Source organism: Nyctereutes procyonoides, unplaced genomic scaffold (assembly GCF_905146905.1).
Source record: "Nyctereutes procyonoides isolate TBG_1078 unplaced genomic scaffold, NYPRO_anot_genome, whole genome shotgun sequence".
Lineage (NCBI taxonomy): Eukaryota > Metazoa > Chordata > Mammalia > Carnivora > Canidae > Nyctereutes > Nyctereutes procyonoides.
This window is the reverse complement of record NW_026575125.1, coordinates 86,247,991-86,256,648: the sequence shown is the minus strand read 5'-3', so window position 1 is coordinate 86,256,648 and position 8,658 is coordinate 86,247,991. Positions and strand designations below refer to the sequence as shown.

The following is an 8,658-nucleotide window of genomic DNA, read 5'->3' as shown; positions in this document are numbered from 1 at the left end:
CAATAAACAATACAAGCTTTCTCCATCCTCACATCTCCAGACACTTCTTGGTCAACATAGTGTTTACGAAAATGGGCTTCAAGAAGGAAGGCTGAGTAGTTGGATTGTTGGAAGGAAAAAGACAATTAGTATGTGTGTGGTTCATTTTTTGAAAATTTTTTTATTTTAGGAACATGCGTTAGGAAACTAGACAGCTGCATGGAGGCACATACAGTTGCTTCTTTAACTCTGCAGTATTATCAGAGTGTGTGAAGGTTCATTTGCCAGTTGTTGTAAAGTCTGCCAAGCAATTCTGAGTGTCTGCTTGGAGAACTTACTTTCCCATGTATTTCTGGTCCTCTAAGTGCTATTTGGGTAGTTCTGCCAAACAGAATGAAAAGAAAAAAATAAAAAACAAATTTAAAATGCAGCAATAATTTTGTGCAAATCTTATTAAGTCAGCCACAAACGAATCCATTTTGTGTGAGTCAATTTTTGTGTAGACTACAAAGCAGCACAGCGTCTGGCAGAACTACAGCTGCCTAACAAAGCAGAAATGGTGAAATAATATGAAACTACTACTACTACTAAATATATGTAAACAGGTTTGTTTTTTCAAATCTGAAAAGGTCCTGGCTGTATGGAGATTAATTTTAAATAATGATTCTCAAGGGAAAGACAAAGGACACTGATAAAATATTGAGTTCTTGCTATGTGCCAAATACAGGAGTTGGTGTTTTGCATATTTAAACTCTGTAGAGACCCACAGCAACCCTGTGGGGTAGGTATGATGGCCTCATTTTATTTATCTATTTTTTAAGCTTTTTATTGAGGAGGATAATCTCTCTACCCAATGTCCTCATTTTATGTTTCTTTTAAAGCTCATGATTTTTTTGTTTTTGGTAGTCTCTACACCCAATGTGGGGATCAAACTCATGACCCTGAGATCAATGGTCGCATGTACCTCTGATTGAGCCAGCCAGGGCACCCCTAATTGCCTCATTTTAAAGACAAACAGACAAAGGCTCAGAGAATGGAGTATCTTGACCAGGATCACAAGTCAGGAAGCTGCAGAGTTAGGATCCCAGTTGATACCTGTCCATCTGTATATGCTGTTATCTCTTGAATATTTTGAAAACATAGCTCCTGTGTCATTACACAGCAATTCATCGCATCATTATTTTAATTTTTTCATCTATAAAATTTCCAAATCAAGTACAAGGCAAAAGATCATAAACATCAGGGCTCAAGTTCACGAACTGGCTAATATCACCACAGCCAACAAACTGATAAACTGTGTCCCAGTTGACACTTCTGTTCTTAACAAGTTACTGATTAATTTAATGGCTTCTGTCCTCACTAGGGACTTCCTAGCATATCAAAAATGTGCCTCCCCTCCCCACAACTGGTCAGCAACCTTAAGAATAAGAGAGTAATATTTCTCATGGGCCTTGAGTTTTTGATATGTGATTTTGTGCATACACATGCCAACTCAAATTATTGTTGCAAAGGGATTCTTTTAAAAAAAATTTTATTTGAAACCAATTTAGGTAACACATACTGTATTATTAGTTTCAGAAGTAGCATTTGGTGCTTCATTGGTTGCATATAGACCCAATGTTCAAATGATTCTTTACCCCTTTTTCATACTCACACGCTGTGTTGTCTAACCAGCACACAGATCAGAGATGTACGGTGATCATTTCAGTTCCTCCCCTTATTAGCTTAATCATTTGATACCTTTGGTCTCTAGGTCCTGTTATTTAACATCTCCAAGAGTCAATTTCCTAAATGTAAAGTAGGACAAGAGTGACATTTTCCTGTTTTGGTATTGAGAACATTAAATGAGATAATGAATGTAAAATAACCAGTGTGTGGTCAGTGTTCAATTAGTTCTTTTCCCTTCTTCTTTCCAAATTTACAAACTCATTTACAAATTCATTTTTTTGAGATTTATTTATTTATTCATGAGAAACACATACAGAGAGAGGCAGATGTAGGCAGAGGGAGAAGCAGGCTCCCTGCAGGGAACCCCATACGGAACCCGATCCTGGGACCCTGGGATCATGCCCTGGGCCGAAGGCAGACACTCAACCACTGAGCCACCCAGGCGTCCCTACAGATTCATTTTTTTAATAAACATTTGGAATTTTATTTAACCATGAACATTGTTATAGTTAGAGACCATCTTGGTTCTTCATAATGATACTGAGCATGCTCACAAGGGGTTCCCATTGTTTAGTCTTAAATAACCATCTTTTAAAAAAGGAGAAAAACTTGGCACATTTAACTTGTTTTAATGTTTCTTCACAAATGGTGAAAAATACTAAGACAAGGAATAATCATAACATTGTGGCCAACATTATAAATATGAAATTATGCATTTGAAGCATTTTCTGGTTTAAAAAATAAATCTGGTAGCCAATGCAGCTCTGCGGGGTCTCTGCGTCTAGTAGGGTGGGTCTCTGAGTCCCTGATTGTGCTCGCCTTTCTCCATTTCTCCTGGTCCTCCATGTCCACCTCTTCTTCCTCCCATCTGTTTCATCAAAGGTTCATGGGACCCACCAGGGCTTCCCTGTCTTCCTCCACCACAGCCACCTCTGAACATCCCACTGGGACCACCGTGGTCCATGAGGCCACCTCTTCCTCCCCACATGCCACCATGGCCACCACTGCTATGGTAACCGCCCTGGGGCAGAAAGGGTGGTAGAAGGAAGCTTTCAGGCTTCAGGGCCTTACACTGGTTGCATTCTGTTCTCCAGGTGAAGTTCTAGTTTCCGCACCCCGGATTGGGGTACTGCCAGTCCCCAGCTCAGTGCTGGATATCTCCTCCTCTGGATGGGTTCCCTGGGGAACCCCAGCGCCCTCTTGGGAGAAAGCCACCTCTGTCTCCTCGACGGCCTCCCATGTGACCCACGGGGCCCCCAGGACCTCCTGAGCCCCCTGGACCTCCGTGGAGTGACAGTGGCATCCCTCTGCCCTCATGCGGAGCATACCACCCTGCATGCTGTTCATCAGAGACTTCTTCCAAGCAAGAGAAACCTTAAGTTTGTCCCTTGAAAATCTTTCCTTGTCCAAGTTCTCTTGCTCATCTTGACAACTCCACACTGCTTAAAGAAATGTGCCAGATCACCTGGAGTCACGTTGTCATTTACGCCTTGCCCATAATTGCACTGTTGTCAGAGTCTTCATCTGGACCTACAGAGGGGCCGAGATCAAGATCTGGTCCTTCATCCACGGGTCCACCGGGCTTATTGAAGCCACCTGGCTCTCCAGCGCTGCCCATTCCACTGTATCCTCCTCTCTGCTCACCTCTGCTCATGACTCCACCATCAAATCCTCCTCCTCCCCTGCCCCGGTCAACAGGGCCACTCATGCTCCGGTTCTCTCCTGGTCTGGAAAATCCTCCAGGGCAGCCCAGGTGGCTCAGCAGTTTAGTGCCACCTTCAGCCCAGGGCCTGATTCTGGAGACCCGGGATCGAGTCCCATGTCAGGCTCCCTGCATGGAGCCTGCTTCTCCCTCTGCCTGTGTCTCTGCCTCTCTCTCTCTCTCTCTCTCTATGTGTCTCTCGTGAATAAATAAATAAAATATATATATAAAAAAAGAAAATCCTCCAGGCTCCTGCCCATAAACAGCCAGGCTACTAGGGTGGTTCTGTCAGAATGAACTCTTGCCTGTAGCTGCTGCTCTGTTGGCTATATTGACTTGGAGCCTGGCTGTAGGATTCAGTTTGGGGGGATAACTAGTGAGCGGCTGCTGCTCATAGCTGCTTTGTTGACCATGGCTGCTCGGCTGCCCATAGGTGTTCTGCTGAGAGTAACTGCTTTGATCATAACTAGTCGGCTGTGGAGAGGAGTAGCTGGTAGGAAGATAAGATGGTGGTGCCTAGGATAAGAGACTGGCTGCATGGGGTAGCCCCCAGGTACCTGGGGATAACTATAGTTACTCTGTCTATATCCTGGGCTGATCTGGTTGTGACCCCCTGTGCTAGATTGAGGTTGACTAGTCTCAGTGGGTTTGTTACTATCCTGTAGCCCTGCAGGTGCGGTGGCTGCCAGCTGCTGCCCAGAGACTGGGTAAGCAGGCTGAGGACCCTATGCAAACTGAGCTGCATAGGAGGCCTGGGTGGTAGTGACTGTAGCAGTGGTGGTATCATAAGCACCAGCGCCATATCCCTGGACAGGCTGACGGTATGCCTGGGGGGCAGTTGGAGTAGTATAACCAGCAGGAGGCTGTCCATAAGAAGTTGCATAGGCAGGGCGCCTGGGTGGCTCAGTGGTTAAGCATCTGCCTTTGGCTCAAGGTGTGATCCCAGGGTCCTGAGATCAAGCCCCACGTCAGGCTCCCTGCAGGGAGCCTGCTTCTTCCACTGCCTATGTCTCTGCCTCTTTCTCTGTGTCTCCCATGAATTAAAAAAAAAAATGAGTTGCATAGGCACTCTGCCCATAGGTCGCAGTGGTCTGAGCCTGGGGCTAGCTGACATCAGTGGGCTGTCCATACGTTCCGTAACTTTGCTGCCCATATGCTTGGGTGATTTGTACGTATCCTTGAGTGGGTTGGGTGGGGTATGCACTGTAGCCTTGCTGAGGTGCAGCTTGGCTGTAATCCATGGATGACATTTTCTCTCCTTCCTTCTCGTTCTCTCAATGTCTGTCTCCCTCTCGCTTTCCCTCTCTGTTTACAAACTCACTGGAAATTATTGCTGTGCTAACCTTCAGTGAGGACAATGACCACATATTGCATTTTCAAATATTAGATTCATGAAATCTCAGCATAGACATAAAATATACATATATTTTGACATATATTAATTTCCTATGAAGATCAAAGAATAAGGACATTGTTAATACAAGATCTCTGAGACCAAAGGAGAATAATAAAATTGATAGGGATATTTCATAATGATTAAGAAATTATAGACATGGTGGCCATCAATGTAGAACTATTCCATGTGGACAGAACAAGATAAAAAGATTCCCAGCTCCTAGTCCCATCTTCTTTTGTCATTTGACCACTTTGATCCTCTTAAATTATGTTCTTTCTTTCTCACCAAATGAGGAAATTAAAATATGTCTTGCTTACTTCATAGGGCTATTTGCGACAATCAGATAAAGTAAAGCATGGAAGAGCATTTAGGAGTATAGGTGAGAGATGAAGGCTTGGGTCTTTGTCACCCATGATTCTGGTCTTTTCTGTGGCATTCTCTCTTTTTTTTTTTAAGATTGTACTTATTTATTCATGAGAGACACAGAGAGATAGAGGCAGAGACACAGGCAGAGGGAGAAGAAGCAGGCCCCATGCAGGGAGCCCAATGTGGGACTCGATCCCGGAACCCCGGGATCACACCCTGGGCCGAAGGCAGGCGCTCAACCCCTGAGCAACCCAGATGTCCCTTCTGTGGCATTCTTACTCCCTTTTCCCGGCAGCACGGCAACTTAGCTTTTTAAAATGCAATATTCAAAGGAAGATGAGCTTAATGGAAAAACTTATCCTTGACACATTTTAAGACAAAACCTTTGCTCTATTTGATGAATTGATGGATTCTGACTAGCTGGGCAGAGGTTTTGTACGAAAGAATCTTATTCTTTGGAGGAGAGTAGGGTTTTAATTCCTCTCAAGCCAGCTGTCCAGGACCACAGGCTCTTATTATCTCTTTAAATCTATCACCTGCTCCAAATGCATTAGTAGGATAACCAAAGCTCATGGAAGCATTTCTCTTGCTCTTGGCTGAAACCAAAACATCCTTTGTGTGAAGGGATAGAAGTGAGAACTATTTCTGCTTCAGCTCAAATGAGGGTTTATAAACTGAGAAGGATCTCAAGGGGTCTAGGGAAAAGACTACGAAACATAGTAGGCCCTCACTAGCCAGGCAGCCAGAGACTGATAGGTAACTGTTTTCTATAGTTGTTGTCTTCTTTTGAGGTTGGATTAGAGGGGTTCCAGAATTTGATCTGCCACTTGATAGTATCGAATCTTGGGTAAACTACTCCAACCTTCCTAAAGCCCCAGTGTCCTCATCTGTGAAATGGAGGATAGTATCAGGCTCATAGGAGTGATTTGTGATTGCATAATTCACACGACTAACTTAGCTCCGTGCCAGACACGTAGCAAGTGTTCAGAAAAATCTTGACTGATTTTAATCACTCTAATTATCATCCTCCTCATTATCACTATTAATTATATATTTAGGAGGCTCTCCATTTTGAATTTGGGTTAGTACCTGATTAATTCTCACAGAAACAAAGATATTATTAAGTATGCACTTTTCCTACATCATACCTTTTAGCATGCATCTCTTTAGAAGCCATTTGGAGGTGTTCCATCTCTGACCCTCGCCAATCACCCTTGTTATTTCACAAACTCTTACTTATTTGGGGCATGAAGTAATTCACCATGCCTAGGCAGTGCCTGGAGTCAACTAATAAGGGGTTGGATTAGACGACCTCTCGGCTTCCTTCCATCCCTGAGAATCTATGATTCTATGAGTCAGTGTTCAGGAAAAAAATGAAAGGCTGTTTAGTGATGAGTGACAGTTCTGTCCTAAAAGAACAAAGAACTTACTCACTGTGCCAGAAGCCATGTTGAAGATCACAGGATCATGAATTATAACTCCACTACCCTCTGGCAGGACAGGAAAGGAATCTCATAGACAAATTGTACTGGGAGAGATTATGGATTAAAGGCTCCAATATTCACGACTTCCAACCAGCCAGAACATAAGACTGTAACAAGTGCCAAAGGCTGCCCCTGTACATTTGAAAACAAAACAAAACAAAACACCACCAACAAAAGTGGAGCTATCCCCGCAAAGAGAAGCAGGAGAATGAAATTCTGGCCAACCGTGTTTCTGAATTTTTCTCCTTTTCTGGCTACAGCTATGATAAAGAGCTCAAGAGACAATAGAAGCCATCATCTGTAAATTTGTGGCTTTCAAGAAAAAAGCCATAATGATGGAATTTAAATGCTACCCTGTCTTATTCCATTTACCATCAACTGGGGGTTGCCCAGCAGGGGAAATGAGATCATTTCCCTCTGAGTGGCTAGCTGAGCTTGCCCACGTTCATTCTTCTTCCCACATCATGTTTTAGCAGGCATCAACACGTCAGCTCTTCTGAAATGTGCCAGATCTAGGGAAGCAAGGCATTGTCACTATGGCACTAAAGAACTCCCCACCTCTGCAGTGGATTCACACCAGCCACATTTTCTCTTGTTTGCTTGTCAATTGATAGGAGGAGGTGAAAGGGGCCTCTCTGGTTTTCTGCTGGACACACTGCTTGGCTAAACTTTGGGGACTGTAGCCCACCAGCTATCCTTCTGGAGCCCATTGGAAACACCCCATTTCCTCTTTGCCTTCTTTTTAAACACCTTTAAAAAAAAATCATGAGAGACAGAGAGAGGGAGAGACAGAGACATAGGCAGAGGGAGAAGCAGGCTTCCCCGGGGAAACCTGATGCGGGACTCAACCCCAGGACCCTGGGGTCACTACCTGAGCCGAAGGCAGATGCTCAACCACTGAGCCACCCAGGCACCCCTAAACACCCTTTTTCTTGATTCTGTTTCCTAGGTGGCCGTGAGCCTCAGGAGGTTGCTGATCTTGGGAAGAGAGAGGAGGAAGTTTTTTACCATGCAAAAAATGCAAGCACCCTAAGACATGGCATCACTTATCATGGTGAAACTTTTCAGCTTCTCAGATTTAATGAACAGTTGTCTCTTTTTAAATGAAGATCATTTTGGTTGCTTTGTATATTATACAAGTAATGCAGGAATATATTCTCATTGTAAAAGTTCACGCACTGAACAAATTAGCGTGAAATGTGTCTCTCTTTATTCTCACCCCTTCATTCTGATCTTATTCTGGTCCCCAGAGGGGACCATCTCTAACCCTCCAGATATTTTTATATTTATCTGCATATTCACACAGAAACTATATATAACCAATAACTCTAGGTTTTCCCTATGAGAAGTCTATTCAGTGCAACTGCCTGCTTCACCTGCCATAGCTCCCCTAGCTCCAGCAGTGACCCGTGCAGCTGAGTTCAAGAGAGGGTAAATGAGCAGTTGTACTAGAAGGCATGTGTTTGGACATCTATATCAGACTGTATTTGAAGACCAGACTGGTATTTCAAGACTGTCCAGTAAACATATAATCTACTGCTTTCTTTCCAGCAAGACCTATTACACTGTGCACTGTCTTTTGCACCTTTGGGTGAGTGGAGAATCTACAAACAGGTTCATGGCATGGAGCCAGTGGACTGGGGCAGTGTTCAGTGCAGGCAGGTTGAACACACATTGATTTTTTTGAGCTGTAGGGACCCATTGGGCCCTCCTGGGATTCAGGAGGAGTGGTTGAGTTGAGATGAGAATCCAGGTTTCTCCACTACTAGTTTATGTTCTTGCCACATGACCACCTTGATCCACTAAGATTAGTTTGCCTTTATCACAACATTAATAGGAAGGCAAGTGGAAGGAGATGAATATCAGAGACCTAAATAGTATGGAAGCAGGCACCATCAAAAGAAAAGGACAGGTGTGCCTGGCTGACTCGGTCAGTAGAGCATGCGCCTCCTCTTGATCTCAGGGTCATGAGTTCAAGCCTCATGTTGGGCATAGAGCCTACTTTTTAAAAAAAAAAAACAAAACAAAACATCAACAAAAGAAAAGGACAGCCAAGAGTGGGA

At 43.8% G+C, this 8,658-nt stretch overlaps 1 pseudogene; it reads right to left on the bottom strand.

The window, feature by feature from the left end:
* Positions 1–2,428: 2,428 nt before the first annotated feature.
* On the bottom strand, positions 2,429–4,599 carry LOC129518849 (RNA-binding protein EWS-like; annotated as a pseudogene).
* Positions 4,600–8,658: the final 4,059 nt, after the last annotated feature.